Genomic DNA, 19,710 nt, shown 5'->3' with positions numbered 1-19,710 from the left:
GAGGCATAGAGCAAAAAAGAAAAAAATAAAGGAGAAGAAACTCATGGACACAGACAACAGTGAGGTGATTACTATACTAAAAGGCCATAGTAGTCAAAACAGCATGGTACTGGCATAAAAACAGACCTATAAATCAATGGAACAGCCCAAACCGGTTTCGCTCAGTGGATAGAGCATCAGCTTGCGGACTCAAGGGTCCCAGGTTCAGTTCTGGCTAAGGGCATGTACCTTGGTTGCAGGCATATCCCCAGTAGGGAGTGTGCAGGAGGCAGCTGATTGATGTTTCTAACTCTCTATCCCTCTCCCTTCCTCTCTGTAAAAAAAATCAATAAAATATATTTTAAAAAATCAATGGAACAGAATAGAGAGCCCAGAAATAAACCCACACCTTTATAGTCAATTAATATTTGATAAAGGAGGCAAAAACATACAGTGGGGTAAAGGTAGTCTATTCAATAAACGGTGTTGGGAATATTATACAGATATGTGCAAAAAAAATGAAACTAGATCACTTTCTTATACTATACACAAGAATAAACTCAAAATGGATTAAAGACAAAAGTCAGACTAGAAATCATAAGAATCCTAGAAGAAAACACAGGCAGTAAAAAAGTCTCAGACATTTCTTGTAGCAATGTTTTGTCTGACATATATCCTCAGTTAGGAACTTTAAGTTGAATTAGTCTCAGTACCCTAATTTTACAATTAAAGAACTAAAAGTCTAGACAACCTCTGACAACAATATCTGTATGTAAGAGGATGTGTGTTATTTTTTTGCATTTCCTAGTAGTAGCTTAGCTAAAAAGTGAAGTTACATTTGCTCATTTTAAAAATGTGATATTTTGGTTGACATAAAGATTTATTCAGTGGGATTTTTATTTTTTGGCAGACATAACAATTTCTTTTCTGTGGTGTAGTAGAATTGTCAGTTATAACAAATTGGTAATGTCATGATTTCTTTCAGTTGGAACATTGTTCCAGGAAGATAGTTTGCCGAGAAGGAGATGAGGTTAATACAGAAAGTAAATCAAGATGTATTGGGTTGAAAATATTAATCTTGACTACAATATAATTTAATCATGTTTAACTGTTAGTTTTTTAATACATTGGCTTGTTTTATTTACCAGTGAATTCAGTAAAATCTTAAACAGTGCAGTGAAATCTGTTATTTTTTTAACATTTTAACCATTTGCGTCTGATTTTTTAAAAATTATCTCACATCTCTACACTGCATTTACCTTTGGATGATTAAAATCAGAATTATTAAAAACAGATTGTTAAAGTTAAGCACTTTTTTTTTTTTTACTGCATTTAGATTGTATATTCTTCTGAGTCAAGCATTTTTTCTAGAGCAGTCAGTTGATTGTTAGAGACACAAGGTTGTGAGGCCAAAGAAGGAAAAAGAGGCCTAAATAAAATAATAAAACATTTCTATGTACAGATTATGTTTCATAGAAATGTACACTTGAAAGCTATATAATCTTATTAACCAATATCACTCCAATAAATTTATTTTATTTTATTTTATTTTTTTAAATATATTTTATTGATTTTTCACAGAGAGGAAGGGAGAGGGACAGAGAGCCATAAATTTCAATGAGAAAGAAACATTGATCAGCTGCCTCCTGCACACCTCCCACTGGGGATGTGCCTGCAACCAAGGTACATGCCCCCGACCGGAATCGAACCTGGGACCCCAGGCCGCAGGCCGATGCTCTATCCACCGAGCCAAACCAGTTAGGGCTCACTCCAATAAATTTAATAAAAATAAATTTATATTTTTGGAAGTTTGAATTATATTTATTTGCTGAAGTGATTTGACTACCTATTTAGTTTTCCTTCTTTTAATATTCCAAAAAAATGAAGATATTACAATCCTTTTTAGTATGTGTGGGTTAGTGCTTAAATTTCCATTTTTTAAATTCCCAGCCTAAAGGCCAAGATTTTTTTTTTTCTTTATCATTTTAAATCCTTATTGTTGAAGATGTATTACAGATGTTGCCCTATTTTTCCCCCATTGCTCCCCTCCACCCTGTTCCGGCCCCGCCCTAGGCCCTCACCACCCTATTATCTGTGTTCACAGGTAATGCATATATGCATATAAGATCTTTGGTGATAGCCTTAACCGGTTTGGCTCAGTGGATAGAGCATCAGCCTGCAGACTCAAGATCTTTGGTGAATCTTTTCCCATCCCCACTCCCACCTTCGCTCTGAGATTCGTCAGTCTGTTCCATATTTCTGTGCCTCTGATTTTGTTTTATTCATCAGTTTATTTTCTTTTATTAGAGTTCTTGTTAGTTTATATTGATTTTTAAATTCAATTATTGATAGATATATATTTATTGCTATTTTATTCATATTTTCCCTTCTCCTTCTTCTCCCTCTCCCTCTCCCTTCCCCTCCTCCTACTCCTCCTCCTCTCCCTCCTCCTCCACTTTCCTCTTCTTAAAGAATACCTTTCAGCCCTGACTGGTTTGGCTCAGTGGATAGAGGGTTGGCCTGCGGACTGAGGGGTCCCAGGTTCAATTCCGGTCAAGGGCATGTGCCTTGGTTGTGGGAACATCCCCAGTAGGGGCTGTGCAGGAGGCAGCTGATCGATGTTTCTCTCTCATCAATGTTTCTAGCTCTCTATCCCTCTCCCTTCGTCTCTGTAAAAAATCAATAATATATATATATATTTTTTTAAATTATTTTTTCTACTTTGTTTATTTATTTATTTATTTATTTATTTATTTATTTATTTTAATTAAATCTCTATTGTTCAGATTATTACAGTTGTTCCTCTTCCCCCCGCCCCCATAGCTCCCCTCCACCCAGTTCCCCTCCCACCCTCCGCCCTCACCCCCGCACCACTGTCCTCATTCATAGGTGCACGATTTTTGTCCAGTCTCTTCCCGCATCCCCCACACCCCTTTTCCCCCTAAGAATAGTCAGTCCACTCCCTTTCAATGCCCCTGATTCTATTATAATCACCAGTTTATTCTGATCATCAGATTATTTATTCACTTGATTTTTAGATTCACTTGTTGATGGATGTGTATTTGTTGTTCATAATTTGTATCTTTACCTTCTTCTTCCTCTTATTAAAAGATACCTTTCAGCATTTCATATAATACTGGTTTGGTGGTGATGAACCCCTTTAGCTTTTCCTTATCTGTGAAGCTCTTTATCTGACCTTAAATTCTGAATGATAGCTTTGCTGGATAAAGTAATCTTGGTTGTAGGTTCTTGGCATTCATCACTTTGAATATTTCTTGCCACACCCTTTCTGGCCTGTAAAGTTTCTGTTGAGAAATCAGCTGATAGTCCTATGCGTACTCCTTTCTAGGTAACTGACTTTCTTTCTCTTGCTGCTTTTAAGATTCTCTCTTTGTCTTTTGCTCTTGGCATTTTAATTATGATGTGTCTTGGTGTGGTCCTCTTTGGATTCCTTTTGTTTGGGGTTCTCTGCACTTCCTGGACTTGTAAGTCTATTTCTTTCACCAGGTGGGGGAAGTTTTCTGTCATTATTTCTTCAAATAGGTTTTCAATATCTTGCTCTCTCTCATCTTCTGGCACCCCTATAATTCTGATGTTGGTACGCTTGAAGCTGTCCCAGAGGCTCCTTACACTATCTTCATATTTTTGGATTCTTTTTTCATTTTGCTTTTCCGGTTGGGTGTTTTTTGCTTCTTCGCATTTCAAATCTTTGACTTGATTCTTGCGCTCCTCTGGTCTGCTGTTGGGAGTCTGTATAATATTCTTTATTTCAGTCAGTGTATGCTTAATTTCTAGTTGGTCCTTTATAACAACCTCGAGGGTCTCACTAGATTTCTTGAGGGTCTCATTAAGTTTATCAGCGGTTTCTAGAAAATTCTTGAAAAACCTTAAAAGTGTGGTTTTGAACTCTATATCCAGTAGTTTGCTTTCCTCCATTTCTGTCATTTGTGTCCTGTTTCTTTGTCTTGCCTTTTTTTATGCTTTGCTGTGTTGATAGAGTGGTTTTCTGTGCTAGGTCTCCTATAGGGCCCAGTGGCTCAGCCTCCCCAATTACCTGAGGAGGACACTCTTGGTGCACCCCTTTGTGGGCTTTGTGCACAGTCTTGTTGTAGTTAAGCCTTGATTGTTGTAGATAACACTGGGAGGATTTGACCTCCAGGCCAATTGGCTGTGAGAATCAGCTGTGTCTGCAGTGGGAAAACTTCTGTGCTGGAGACACCCTTCTAGGGCAAGACTTGCTTCAGTGGGGCTTTGGTGCTCACTGAGTCTGCCCCTGAGTGTGTCCCTTATGGATCTGAGGAGTTGTAATTGGATGGTCCCACTCTGACCACTGGGTACACTGGCTCTTGGATCTAAGGAGGTGCTAATCTAGCCTCTGCCTGAGGCTACCCAGCAGAAGCCAGTTGTAAAGCAATGCAAGTTGCCCTGGGGCCTTGGGGCAGCTGCAGTTTGTTAAGTAATTTTCAGATTACAAAGGGCCAGGCCTTGGGCGGGGCGGGGTCCCAGGGGATCACCAGGGCGGGTGGAGCGAGCAGTATGGCTGCTCTCAGTCCTGCCTTCAGAGGCCCTGGTAATTGTCAATCACTGCTAGCGCCTCCGAGAGAAAGCTGCCCTCGAGTTCCGACCAATGCCAGACAGTCCAGTTTCTCCTGTATGAGTCTGGGTCCCCAGAGACTCACCTGGAATTGGAGCTCAGAGCTTGAGACTCTCTCCCGATTGAAAAAGACAACCGTGTCCTCAGCCGCCAGCCCTCTCTGCATGCACCTCCGCACCATTGTATTTTACTTCCGCACCACACTTCCTCTGAGTCTCAGTATGCTTTTATCTTTCCTTCTAGTTGTAGAATTTCCACTCAGCCAGCCTTCCTGTGGTTCTGGATGATGTCCGTTCCGTCTTTTAGTTGTATTTTTGAAGTGGTTGTGCGAGGCAGCAATCTCTGGTGTTTACCTATGCCGCCATCTTGGTTTCTCTATATATTTTTTTTTAAAAAGAATACCCTTCAATATTTCATATAATGCTGGTTGGGTGGTGATGAACTCCTTTAGCTTTTACGTATCTGTGAAGCTCTTTATTTGACCTTCAAAAATTGCTGGGTAGAGTAATCTTTGTTGTAGGTCCTTGCTATTCATCACTTTGAATATTTCTTGCCACTCCCTTCTGGCTTTCAAAGTTTCTGGTGAGAAATCTATTGACAGTATTATGGGTGCTCCCTTGTAGGTAACTAACTGCTTTCCTCTCGCAGCTTTTAAGATTCTTTCTTTGTCTTTAGCCCTTGGCATTTTGTTTGTTTGTTAATCCTCACCCAAGGATATATTTCCATTGATCTTTTTAGAGAGAGCAGAAGAAAGAGGGACAGAGAGAAACATCAATGTAAGGTAAACACATCAATTGGTTGCCCCTGCATGTGTGCCGATCAGGGCCTGGGCCAGGGAACAGCCTGAAACCAAGGTACGTGCCCTTGACAGGAATCAAACCTGGGACTGTTTGGTCTGCAGGCTGATGCCCTATCCACTGAGCCAAAACAGCTAGGGATAGCTCTTGGCATTTTAATTATGATGTGTCTTGATGAGGACTTCTTTGGGTTCCTCTTGAGCTTCTTGGACTTGTAAGTCTATTTCTTTCACAATGTAGGGGAAATTTTCTGTCATTATCTCTTTAAAAGGTTTTCAATATTTTGCTCTCTCTCTTCTCCATCTGGCACCCCCATAATGTGAATGTTGGTATGACTGAAGTTGTCCCAGAGGCTCCTTACACTATCTTTATGTTTTTGGATTCAGTTTTCTTTTTGCTCTTCTGATTGGATGTTTTCTTGATTCCTCATATTCCAAATTGTTGATTAGATTCTTGGAACCCTTTACTCTACTGTTGAATCCCTGTAAATTATTCTTTATTTCAGTGAATGTATAATTTCTGACTGGTCCTTTTTCATGTCCTTGAAATTCTCACTAAGATTCTTATAAGTCTCACTAAGTTCCTTGAAGCTCTCATTCAGTCCCTTGAAGCTCACATTAAGATCCTTGAGCAGCCTTATAACCATTGTTTTAAACTCTGTATCCAGTAGTTTGCTTGCTTCCATTTCTTTCATTTGTGATATATTTCTTTGTCTTCACATTTTGGCTGTTTCCCTGTGTTTGTTTCTATGTGTTGGGTAGAGCTGCTGTATCTCCCGGAATTAGTAGAGTGGCTTGTGTTGTAGGTGTCCTGTAGGGCCCAGTGGCTCAGCCTCCCCAGTCACCTGAGTTGGGCACTCTAGGTGCATCCCTGTGTGGGATGTGTGAACAGTCTTGTTATAGATGTGCCTTGATTGCTGTTGGTGTACTGGGAGGAGTTGACCTCCAGGCCAACTGGATGTGAGGACCAGCTGTGACTACAGCAGAAGAGCTGCTGTGCCACCCAAAGTCCCATTCTGGATTGCAACATGGGGACCCCCTTGTATTTCCGATTTACAATTACAGAGGAATTTCCCCTTGCTGAAATGGAGATCCTTCCCCTAAAGGCTTGTTCCATACTCCATGGGTTAGTAGTTACCAAGTGCAGGTAGCCAGGTTGTTTTGAATAATGCATACTCAACCTTACATTGTCATTTGTGTGAAAAGAGATGAGAATAATACCTCATTTACAATATTTCTTTCTGGAAAAATGGGTCCCTCAGTTGGCAACCAGAGGAGCATTTGGCTGCCCTTGCCATAAAATAAGGAAGAAAAATATTTTCCAATAACATATGGCCCTTGGTTACTGAAAACTGCTATGGCTATAAGCACTAACAAGTTATACAATGTGCCCCAGAAGGTTATATGTGCATATATGGTTCATGCGGCCTACTCTGGGCCTATAATTGCTCATTAAACAAGACCAATGCAGGGAAATGTTTTATTTTATTATTATTACTAGAGGCCTGTTGCAATAGGCCTTTCCTTCTCCTGGCTGCCAGCATCGGTTTTCCTCCAGCACCGGTTTTCCTCTGGCACCCGGGACCCAGGCCTTTGCTCCGACCAGAGCTGCCTTCCGTCCTCTGTCTTCGCGGCCCCGGCTGGAGCCGCCTTCCATCCTCCGTCTTCGCAGCCCTGGTTGGAGCCACCTTCTGTCCTCCATCTTCGCGGCCCCGGCCGGAGCTGCCTTCTGTCTTCTGTCTTCGCGGCTCCAGCTCGCCTTTAGTCTTCGCTCCGCTGCTTGGAGCCTGTGTATGCAAATGAACCGCCATCTTTGTTGGCAGTTAATTTGCATATCGCGATGATTAGCCAATGGGAAGCGTAGTGAAGGTATGGTCAATTACCCTGTTTGTCTATTATTAGATAGGATTATTATTTTTTTTATCATTAATTACCTGCTTGTCAATCCACCCTGTCAATGAGACTCAACATGAGCTAGATCACACATGTTATTTACCTGAGTGGCTTGGGATCTTCTAGGATACATCCTTGATGGAGACAGATATTTAGTTGTTTACACCCTTTGCTGTGGTGGGGAATAGAATCTCACTAGCATTTCTTGTGAAACTTATCCAAAACATTAATGACCATAGCCAATAAAACTTTTACTTCTCTCATAAAGTAGTATCTATAATAATAAAGGAGTAATATGCTAATTAGACCAGACAGCCAAACCACCTTCCACATGTCATTCTGGACGACTTTCCAGATGAAGCCACAGCAGCAGGAGCTGAGGCAGAGGTGGTTAGGGGTGATCAGGCAGGCAGATGAGTCATTAGGGGTGATGAGGCAGGCATGCATAGTGGTTAGGGGCGATCAGGCAAGCAAGCAGGCGAATGATTAGGAGCCAGCAGTCCCGGATTGCGAGAGGGATGTCTGACTGCCAGTTTATCGAGCCTAAACCAGCAGCTGGACATCCCCTGAGGGGTCCTGGATTGTGAGAGGGTGCAGGCCAGGCTGAGGGACCCTCCCCCCATGAACGAATCTTATGCACTGGGCCTCTAGTTAGATAATAAGATGGTGTTAGATTATATTATAGCAGAACAGGGTTGGGGTATGTATGACTATCAGCTCACCTTGCTGTTTTTACATTAACACTTTATCACAAGTTGAAAACATTGATAAAATCAGGTGGCAAGTTACTGGGCTCCAACAAACTTCAGATCACCAATACTCCTTATTCCAAGATATGAGAGCTTGATTCCCTGATTTATTTTCCTGGATGCCATCTACTTTGAAGTCTTTCCTGAGAAAATTGATGAAGTTAGGCTTAAGCATCTTTCTTTCAATTATTGGCTTTCAAGTTGTGGGCAGCTGAACTTGGGTTCAATATCAACAATAGAAGGAGTCTGCTAAAATTTCTAAACTAAGGATGTTAGAAAGATCCCAAAAGTTTCCATGGGGCAACCTATCAAAAATGAAGTATGAATCATGCCTGGTTGGCACGGCTCAGTGGTTGAGTGTTGACCTATGAACCAGGAGGTCGCAGTTGGATTCCAGTTGGGGCACATGCCTGGTTGCTGGTTCAATACACAGTGTGGAGTGTGCAGGAAGCAGCTGATCAATAGTTATCTCTCATCATTGATGTTTCTCTCTCCCTCCTTCTTCCTCTCTGAAATCAATAAAAATAAATTTTAAAAAAGTATGAATCAGATTTACTTTAAATTTTTCAGCTACAGCAGTAAATTTTTTAAAAAATGTAAATTTTCTGCAGCTAAAGACTTGAAACATCAAAATCTAGTATTCAAGAGTGAGGGGAAAAATATTTTCAGAAATATAAAAAATCGGAGAAACCAAGATGGCGGCATAGGTTAATGCCGGAGATTGCTGCCTCGAACAACCACTTCAAAAAACAACTAAAAGACGGAACGGACATCATCCAGAACCACAGGAAGGCTGGCTGAGTGGAAATTCTACAACTAGGAGGAAAGAGAATATCATACCCAGACTCAGAGGAGGTGTAGTGCTGAAGTGAAATACTAAGGTGCGGAGTGCGCCCGGAGCGGGCTGGCGGTGGAGGGTGTGGTTGTTGTTTTCAATCGGGAGGGAGTTTCAGACTCTGAGCTCCAGATCCGGGCGAGTCTCTAGGGACCCAGACTCAAACGGGAGAAGCGGGAGTGTCTGGCTTCGGTCGGAACTTGAAGGCAGCTTTCTCTCCGAGGTTTGCAGCGGTTGCTGGGACTCTGTGAGGCAGAGCCCCTAGGGACGGAACTGAGAGCAGCCATAACTGCTCGCTCCGCCCGCCCTGTAGATCCCCGGGGACCTGCCCCGCCCAAGCCCTGCACAGAGCCATTTGCCGGATAGCCTCACGCAAAAGCTAGATTAGCACCGCCCTAGAGATCCAGCACAGAAGCTCTCCCACTGCAGACACAGCAGACTCTCATAGCCAGTTAGCCTGGAGGTCAAATCACCCTGGGTATTGCCGACAACAATCAAGGCTTAACTACAACAAGACTGCGCAAAAAGACCACTAAGGGGTGCACCAAGAAAAGATAAAAAAAATGCGGAGACAAAGAAACAGGATGCAAATGTCAGAAATGGGAGATATAGAGCTCAAAACCACACTTTTAGGTCTCTCAAGAACTGTCTAGAAGCCACCGATAAATGTAGTGAGATCCTCAAGAAATCTAATGGGTCCCTCGATGTTGTGATAAAGGACCAACTAGAAATTAAGCATACACTGACTGAAATAAAGAATATTATACAGACACCCAACAGCAGACCAGAGGAGCGCAAGAATCAAGTCAAAGATTTGAAATACGAAGAAGCAAAAAACACCCAACTGGAAAAGCAAAATGAAAAAAGAATCCAAAAATATGAAGATAGTGTAAGGAGCCTCTGGGACAGCTTCAAGCGTACCAACATCAGAATTATAGGGGTGCCAGAAGATGAGAGAGAGCAAGATATTGAAAACCTATTTGAAGAAATAATGACAGAAAACTTCCCCCACCTGGTGAAAGAAATAGACTTACAGGTCCAGGAAGCACAGAGAACCCCAAACAAAAGTAATCCAAAGAGGACCACACCAAGACACATCATAATTAAAATGCCAAGAGCAAAAGACAAAGAGAGAATCTTAAAAGCATCAAGAGAAAGAAACTCAGTTACCTACAAGGGAATACCCATACGACTGTCAGCTGATTTCTCAACAGAAACTTTGCAGGCCAGAACGGAATGGCAAGAAATATTCAAAGTGATGAATACCAAGAACCTACAACCAAGATTACTTTATCCAGCAAAGCTATCATTCTGAACTGAAGGTCAGATAAAGAGCTTCACAGATAAGGAAAAGCTAAAGGAGTTCATCACCACCAAACCAGTATTATATGAAATGCTTGAAGGTATCCTTTAAGACGAGGAAGAAGAAGAAAAAGGTAAAGATACAAATTATGAACAACAAACATGCATCTATCAACAAGTGAATCTAAGAATCAAGTGAATAAATAATCTGGTGATCATAATAGAATCAGGGACATAGATAGGGAATGGACTGACTATTCTTGAGGGGGAAAGGAGTGTGGGAGATGCGGGAAGAGACTGGACAAAAATCGTGCACCTATGGATGAGGACAGTGGGTGGGGAGTGAGGGCGGAGGGTGGGGCGGGAACTGGGAGGAGGGGAGTTATGGGGGGGGGAAAAAGAGGAACAAATGTAATAATCTGAACAATAAAGATTTAATTAAAAAAAAGAAATATAAAAAATCTTTCCAAATTATAAAAGTTTGAAAAAATTATTCAAAGATATGCTCCACTAAAATATTAAATTCACAAAAAATTTAACCTGCATAAATTATTACAAATATTAAAAAATGTATTCTAAATAAGACCAACAGACTGTCAGTTGAGTTAAAAATGCTATATAATAAAAGCCTGATATGCAAATTGTCCCATCAATCATGAGTTCAACCTCTCGCTATGACATGCTTGACCTCCAGGGGGCAGCACGGAACATGGAGGGCATTGGCCATGCAGTGCTGGCAGCGGGTGGCAGTGGAGGTGCTGCCGGCCCCAGTGGGCCCTGATGAGAGTGAGACTGCGGCAGGATGGTGGAGCAAGTGAGTGGGCAGTACCAGGCCAAGGTGGGTGTGAGCGGGGGCTTGATTGCCCTGCCAATATCCCTGCAGATGGTGACCAGTGGCAGTGGTGGGGGACAGGGCCGCTGCCTGGCTCCCAGGCATCGAGGGAGCTGGGTGGGGGGCCCGGCCCCGATCGATCGCCCCATATACGGTGACCAGTGGCCGGCAGACCCTGATAACCTGATCAGGGCCGGGCCCCGGGGCTGGGATGGGGAACTGGGGGTGGGTGGTGGCGACCAACCTCCTGCAGTGCCTGGTCAGGGGGCTACGACCTCTCGCCGGTTACCTGGGGGTTGGGGTGACAAGGATGGAAATGCGGTGAGAATGTGGGGTTTCTGCTGAGCTCGCTCTCACTCCCCCGCTACCCTCCCCTGGAACGCCAGGGCTTGTGTGCCGGGAAAGCCCCCGCACTCAGGTGCTGGGCACCTGTGTGGAGCCTGCCCCACACCCACGCAGCCTCTTCTGGGTGAGCTGGCTGCAGCTGCCTGGACCACAGGGGCCGGTTGGGCTCCCTGTGGGTTCACGCAGGAGCCAGTCTGCGAGGCCGGCCCTTAGAGAGGGCACTGCCCGCCTGGCTTCCGTGCAGGGCCACTGAGCAGCCAGAGGCCCACACTGCACCCTGGCCTGTGGTGTCCAGCCGCGCTCACCACATCTCCGTGTGGGGACTCAGGCGCTGTGACTCAGGTGGAGGAGGGCATGCGGGGATCCAGGGGCCTAGATGCTGCCCAGGGCACAGTGGTCATTTGGGACCTGCCCTTCCACGCCAGATGCTCGCGATTCAATTACTGGCCAGGCCTAGGGATGGCACCTGTGCACGAATTTCATGCACCAGGCCTCTAGTAATACAATAAAACCCAACACATGCCACAAAACCAATGACAAACAAAATCTAAAAATAATGGGAGGAAAAAAATATATCAGTCAAGCCCAGCTGGTGTGGCTCAGTGGTTGAGCATTGACCTATGAACCAGGAGGTCACTGTTCGATTCCCAGTTAGGTTACATGCCAGAGTTTCAGGCTTGATCCCAAGTAGGGGGCGTGCAGGAGGTAGCCAATCAATGATTCTCTCTCATCATTGATTTATCTATTTCTCTCTCCCTCTCCCTTCCTCTCTGAAATTAATAAAAATATATCAGTCAAGATGAAAAGCATTAAATTGGATATGGATTTAAATAAAATACTGAAGTAAATAGAATATTTATGCTCTGTTGAAAAAAATCTTATACCAGAATAAGATTAAAATTCATGAACATTTATACAACTAGCAGAATAATATCAAAATAAAGCCAAACAAAAATAATTTTGAAAAAAACTACAAAATGTATATCATCACAGCAGAAAAACTGAACATAAATTTTCAAAAACTAATAAAGTTGAAATAAAAGAAGTATAGAAAATACATGTAGAAATATAAGGAATATCTATATATATAAAAGCCAAGCGACTGGAACAACTGAAATGACCCATGGCCCCACCCCCGGCCGGCCCGGCCCCTAATCAATCCTCCCACCCTGATTGGGTGCGGGGCTGGTGGCCAACCTCCCGCGGAACCTCCCCACAGCTGGCCGGCCCAGATGGCCCCAATTGGGGCGAGCCAGCTGGACCCCACCCATGCACAAATTGATGCACCAGGCCTCTAGTATAAAGATAAAGTATTATAAAACTACAAATGACTAGAAGGAGGAAAGTGCATTCAATAAATTGTGCTATTCTAATGGGAAGAAAATAGAAATGCAATCCTTAAGTTACAGCATGAAACAAAAAACCCACAATGCAGCATCAACAAAGAATAAATTCCATGTGGATTAAAATCTCTGGATCATCCAGAGAAAATCCACAAGAAACAGTGGCCTTAAATAGCACACAGACCAGATAGATTTGATATTTTCCGAGCATTTCATAACAAATCAGAAGAATATACATTCTTCCCAAGCACACAGTGAATATTTTTTAGGTGAACCAAATGTTGGGCTATAAAACAAGTCTTGCCAAACTGGTTTGGCTCAGTGGATAGAGCGTCGGCCTGTGGACTGGAGGGCTCCAGGTTCGATTCCGGTCGGGGGCATGTGCCTTGGTTGCGGGCACATCCCCAGTGGGAGGTGTGCAGGAGGCAGCTGGTCGATGTTTCTCTCTCATTGATGTTTCTAACTCTCTATCCCTCTCCCTTCCTCTCTGTAAAAAATCAATAAAATATGAGCCGTCAAGAAAGGGCAAAGGAAAAACACTGCTTTTGGGTGAAGTGGCAGTGTGTTGTGTTGCTTTGCTTCAATTGGTGGTGTGACAAGGTGTAAAAAAAAAAAAAAAAAGTAAAAAAAAAATCAATAAAATATATTTTAAAAAAAACACAAAAAAAGCCAAGTCTCCATAAGTTTAAGATGACTGAAATCACATCAAGTATCTTCTCTGACCACAAAAGTATAAGACTAGAAATTAATTACAGAGAAAAAAACCCCCTGAATAACACACAAACATGTGGAGGCTAAATGACATGTTAGTAAACAATGAATGGGTTAATAGTGAGATCAAGAGATAAATAAAAATATACCTTGAGCAAATGAAAATGAAAACATCACAATCCAAAAATCTATTGGACACAGCAAAAGCTATACTAAGGGAAATTTATAACAATACAGGCCTACCACAAGAAACAAGAAATATCTCAAGTAAAAAATCTAACCTTAGCCCTAGCTGGTTTGGCTCAGTAGATAGAGCAGTGATGGCGAACCTATGACACGTGTGTCAGAGGTGACACACGAACTCATTTTTTTGGTTGATTTTTCTTTGTTAAATAGCATTTAAATATCCTATCTAATAAAAGAGAAACATGGTAATTAGCTTTATCTCCGCAACCCTCCCATTGGCTAATCAGGGCGATATGCAAATTAACTGCCAGCCAAGATGGCGGCCGGCAGCCAGGCAGCTTGAAGTGAACATGAGGCTTGCTTGCTTCAGTGACGAAGGACTCCAACGTTCCCCGCCTGCCGCTGCTGGCCTCTGAGCTTGCAGTTTGAAACATTGTTACAAATATAGAAGCTAAACCAGCCGTGGGTAAACTAAGGCCCGCGGGCCGGATCCGGCCCATTTGAAATGAATAAAACTAAAAAAAAAAAAGACCGTACCATTTTATGTAATAATGTTTACTTTGAATTTATATTAGTTCACACAAACACTACATCCATGCTTTTGTTCCGGCCCTCCGGTCCAGTTTAAGAACCCATTGTGGCCCTCGAGTCAAAAAGTCTGCGCACCCCTGAGCTAAACAAAACCCCAGAAACCTGCTTTCAGCCAGCTGGGATCTCAGAGCTGGAGTTGAAACAGTGTTTCGATTATAGAACCCAAACAAACTAGATACCTGCTTTCAGCACCCGAGGCCTAAGAGCTGGAGCCAAGCCTCAGAGCTAAAGCTGGCCCAGAATTAAAAAAAAGAAAAAAAGGAGCAGTTGGGAGCTTCAATCACCTGGCAGCCTGAAAAGAGCCCTCAGCCCCTCACCCAGACTGGCCAGGCACCCCAGTGGGGACCCCCACCCTGATCCAGGACACCCCTCGGAACAAACCAGCTGGCCCCCACCCGTGCACCAGGCCTCTATCCTATATAGTAAAAGGGTAATATGCCTCCCAGCACCGGGATCAGCGGAGCCGCGAGGCCTCCTGGCACCGGGATCAGAGTGACAGGGGGCAGCGCCAAAACCCCCTGATTGCCCTGTGGCTCTGTGTGTGACAAGGGCGGGGCCACAACCTCCCTATCCGCCCTGCTCTGTTTGTGACAGGGGAAGGTGCCCCAACCCCCTGATCAGCCCTGCTCTGTGACTGATAGGGAGGAGCTCCCCAACCCCCTGATCACCCTGAAGCTCTGTGTGTGACAGGCTGCGGTGCACCAACCCCCTGATTGGCCCTGCCCTGAGTGTGACAGGGTGCCGCACCCCAACCCCCTGATCCGTCCTGCTCTGTGTGTGACAGGGGGGAGCTCCTCAACCCCCTGATCGGCCCTGCTCTGTGTGTGACAGGGTACGGAGCCCCAACCCCCTGATGGGCCCTGCTCTGTGCATGACGGGGTGGTGTCACAACCTCCCCACTGACCCTGCCTTGAGTGTGACAGGGGGCGGTGCCCCAACCCCCCAATCGGCCCTACCCTGAGTGTGACTGAGGTTGGCATCGCAACCTCCCAATCCGCCCTGCTCTGTGCATGACAGGGGGCGGCGCCCCAACTCCCCAATCAGCCCTGCTCTGAGCCCGACCAGGCGCTGCACCTAGGGATTGGGCCTGCCCTCTGCCACCCGGGAGCAGGCCTAAGCCAGCAGGTCGTTATCTCCTGAGGGGTCCCAGACTGTGAGAGGGCACAGGCCGGGCTGAGGGACCACCCCTCCCCCCCCGAGTGCACAAATTTTTGTGCACCAGGCCTCTAGTATAAAATAAATATCAAATATATAAGTCTTTGTTTTACTATGGTTGCAAATATCAAAAAATTTCTATATGTGACACGGCACCAGAGTTAAGTTAGGGTTTTTCAAAATGCTGACATGCTGAGCTCAAAGGTTCACCATCACTGGGATAGAGCATCGGCCTGCAGACTGAAGGGTCCCAGGTTAGATTCCAGTCAAGGGAACATGCCTAGGTTTCAGGCCCGATGCCCAGTAGGGGGTGTGTGGGAGGCAGCCAATCAATATTCTCTCTCATCATTGATGTTTCTATATCTCCCTTCCAATCTAAAAATCAATAAAAAAATTTAAAAAAATTTAATCTGAAACCTAAAGGAACTAGGAAAACAACAACAAAACCAACAAAGCCCAAAGCGAGTAGAATCTACACTAATAAAAGACAAAGATGCTAATTGACCATACCTTCGCTACACCCACCGGCCAATCAGAGCAACTATATGCAAATTAACCCATCCAAGATGGCAGTTAATTTGCATATACCGGCTGGGAGCGAAGACCAAAAACAACATAGAAGAAGCCAAGCACTGCAGAAGGGAGCAAAGTAGAGGCGGCAGAGACAGGAACGGAGCCAATGCGGCAGAGGCAGGAGGTGGAAGGGGAGCCAGGGTGTGGTGGGTGGCGGGGTGCGGGGCGCTTCGGCGGGTGGTGGTGGGCAGTGGGAGTCGGGAGGCGGCGGGAGGAGGCGGCAGGCAGCAGTGGGAGGATACGGGAGGCGGTAGGAGGCGGGAGGGAGCCGAGGCAGCAGAGGCGGAATGAAGCCCTATTCTTGCAGGAATCTTCCTGCAACGGACCTCTAGTTAAGGAAATAATAGGGATCAGACATGAAATAAGTAAGGTTATAAAACTAGAATGATATTGAAAAGATTAACATAGACCCTGCACAAGGATGACATGAAAATTTTTGAAATGTTCTATATATTCTGTTTTTTCTGGAAACAGTCCAAGTGCCTATCAGTAGATTAGTGGATAAAAAAGCTGTGGTAAATTTACACTATGGAATACTATGCAGCAGTAAAAAAGAATATCTTACCCTTTGAGACAGTATTGAGGGACCTGGAGAGTATTATGCTAAGTGAAATAAGCCAGACAGCGAAAGACAAGTATTACATGATCTCACTCATATGTGGAATCTAAATAACAAAATAAACTAATGAACCAAATAGATCCAGAGACAAAGAAACATGGAACAGACTAATGAATCTCAGAGGGAAGGTAGGGGTCAGTGGATAGGTTGGAAGAGATTAACCAAAGAACTTGTATGCATATATATATAAAACACATGGACAGAGACAATAGGGTGGTTAAGGCCTGTGGGGAGGGGGAGGAGGAAGAAGATGGGTTAGAAAGGGTCAATGGGAGAAAAAAGGGTACATCTGTACTACTTTCAACAATAAAGATAAAAATATAAATTTAAAAAATGAGTAAAAAAATACAAAAAGTCAATGAAATCAAGAGCTTCTTCTTTGAAAATATAAGCAAAATTGATAAACCTTTAACCAGACTCATCAGAAAAAAGAGAGGAACCAAATAAATAAAATCAGCTATGAAAGAAGAGATGTGACAATTGATATAACAGAAATTTAAAAAAATATAATACTACAAAGAATTACATGTCAACAAATTGGATAATTTGGAAGAAATAAATTACTAGAAACATACAATCTTCCAATACTGAGTCAAGAAGAAACGGAAAATCTCAATGGACTAATTACTACTAACGACATTGAATCAATAATAAAAAATCCCTGAACAAACAAAAGTCCTGAACCTAAAGGCTTTAAGGGTGAGTTTTATCAAACATTCAAAGAAGTATTAACACCTAGGTTTCTCAAACTACTCCAAAAAATGTAAGAGAAAAGGCTCTATGAGGCCAACATTACCCTGATAGCAAAACAAGACAAATTACAAAAAACAGCCCAGCCAGTGTGGTTCAGTGCTTGAGCATCGACCCATGAACCAGGAGGTCACAGTTCACTTCCTGGTCAGGTCACATGCCCGGGTTGCGGGCTTGATCCTGAGAATGGGGTGTTCAGGGTGTGTGTAGGGGGCAGCTGATCAATGATTGTCTCTCATCATTGATATTTTTCTCTCTATCTCCCTCTCCCTTCTTCTCTGAAATCAATAAGAATATATTAAAAAAACAAAACACCTTAACATTCTCAACAGTATATTATCAAACCAAATTCAGCAATATATTAGAAAAGGTTATACACCATGATCAAGTGGGATTTATTCCTGGGACACAAGGTTAGCTCAATATCTGCAAATCAATTAATGTGATACACCACATAAACATAATGAAAGATAAAAATCACATGATCACATCAATAGATGCAGTAAAAGCATTTGTCAAAATCTAACATCCATTTATAATAAATACTCTCAACCAATTGGGAATAGAGAAGACATACCTTGACAAAATAAAGGCCTTATATGACAAAACCACAGCTAACATCATACTCCGTGAGGAAAAGCTAAAATGGTTTTCCTTAAAACCAGGAACAATACAAGAATGTTCACTTCTACCACTTTCATTAAACATAATGTTGAAAGTCCTAACCACAGCAAGCTGAGAAGAGAAACACACACATTCAGATTGGAAAGAAAGAAGGAAAACAGTCATTATTTGCAGATGACATAATACTATATAGAGAAAACCCTAAAAATTCCAATAACAAAAATACTATTGGCCCTAGCCAGTTTGGCTCAGTGGATAGAGCATCAGCCCATGGACTGGGTCTTGGGTTCAATTCTGGTCAAGGGCATGTACCTCAGTTGTAGCCTCAATCACGGTCAGGGCATGAGTGGGAGGCAAGCAATCGATTTGTCTCTCTCTCATGCCAATGTTTCTCTCTCCCTCCCTCCCTCCCTTGGGAAAATATCCTCAGGTGAGGATTAACAAACAAACAAAAAGAAGCTAAAAAAAATACTATTAGAACTAATAAATGAATTCAGTAAGGAGCAGGATACAAAACTAATATTCCAAAATGAATTGCATGTTTATACACCAAAAACAAATTATCAGAAAAAAAATTAAGAATCCCATTTTACATTGCATAAAAAATTAAATAACTAGAAATAAATTTAACTAAAGGATACAAGACTTGTACTCAAAAAAATGTAAGACCCTGAAGAATATACAAATAAGTGGAAGCATACACCATGCTCATAACTAGAATTAACATTGTTAAAAAGTTCATACTATCAAAAGCAATCTATAGATTCAGTGTAATCCCTATCAAAGTAGCAATGGTATTTTTACAGAACTAGAATAATCCTAAATTTATATGAAACTACAATAGAATAACCTCAGCAATCTTAAAAACAAAGTTGAAGGTATCACACTACCTAATACTATAAAGCTATATTAACCAAATCGGCATGGTACTGGCATAAAAACAAATACATATATCATTGGAACAGAATAGAGAGCCCAGAGATAAACCCACACCTATATAGTCAAATCTATGACAAAGAAGACAAAAACAGACAATGAGCTAAAGACTGTGTATTCAATAAATGGTGCTGGGAAAACTAGACAGATACATGTAAAAATATTAAACTAGAACACCTTTTTACACTGTATACAGTAATAAGTTCAAAATGGATTAAAGACTTAAATGTAATACTCAAAGCATAAACCTCATTAAAGAAAATATAGGCATTTAACTCTGTTTCTCTTATGTATATATATTTGATATATCTCCTCAGGCAAGAAAAACAAAAGAAAAAATAAACAAATGGGACCACACCAAACTAAAAAGTTTTTGTACAGGAAACCATCAACAACATGAAGACAACCTACAGAGTGAAAGATATTATATATATACACTAGAGGCCTAGTGCACAAAATTCGTGCGCGGGGGGGGGGGGGGGAGGGGGGTTCTCTCAGCCCGGCCTGTGCCCTCTCACAATCCGGGACCACTGGCTCCTAACCGTTCACCTGCCTGATCGCCCCTAACCACTCTGAGTGCCTGATCGCCCCTAACCACTCTCCTGACTGCCTGATTGCCACTAACCGCCTCTGCCTGCCTGCCTGATCACCCGAGACTGCTCTCCTGCCTGCCTGATTGCCCCTAACCCCTTTGCCTGACTGCCTGATCACCCCTAACTTCTCGCCTGACTGCCTGATTGCCCCTAACTGCCTCTGCCTTGGCCCCCACTGCCATGGCTTCGTCAGGAAGGATGTCAGGAAGCTCATTCAGCTGTCTGATCTAATTAGCATATTATGCTTTTATTATTATAGACTAGAGGCCCGGTGCACAAAAATTTGTGCACTCCGGGGAGAGGG

At 43.0% G+C, this 19,710-nt stretch overlaps 1 non-coding gene and 1 pseudogene across 1 annotated transcript; both read left to right on the top strand.

Moving 5' to 3' along the window:
* Positions 1 to 13,150: 13,150 nt before the first annotated feature.
* LOC132229013 (small nucleolar RNA SNORA21) lies at positions 13,151 to 13,269 on the top strand. Its single transcript, XR_009451592.1, has one exon. It is a non-coding gene; the product is annotated as a small nucleolar RNA SNORA21 (small nucleolar RNA).
* Positions 13,270 to 16,253: 2,984 nt separating this feature from the next.
* On the top strand, positions 16,254 to 16,340 carry LOC132228950 (U6 spliceosomal RNA; annotated as a pseudogene).
* The last annotated feature ends 3,370 nt before the right edge of the window (positions 16,341 to 19,710 follow it).

The sequence above is a fragment of the Myotis daubentonii genome, chromosome 2, assembly GCF_963259705.1.
Source record: "Myotis daubentonii chromosome 2, mMyoDau2.1, whole genome shotgun sequence".
Classification (NCBI taxonomy): Eukaryota; Metazoa; Chordata; class Mammalia; order Chiroptera; family Vespertilionidae; genus Myotis; species Myotis daubentonii.
This window is presented reverse-complemented; position numbering and strand designations above follow the sequence as displayed.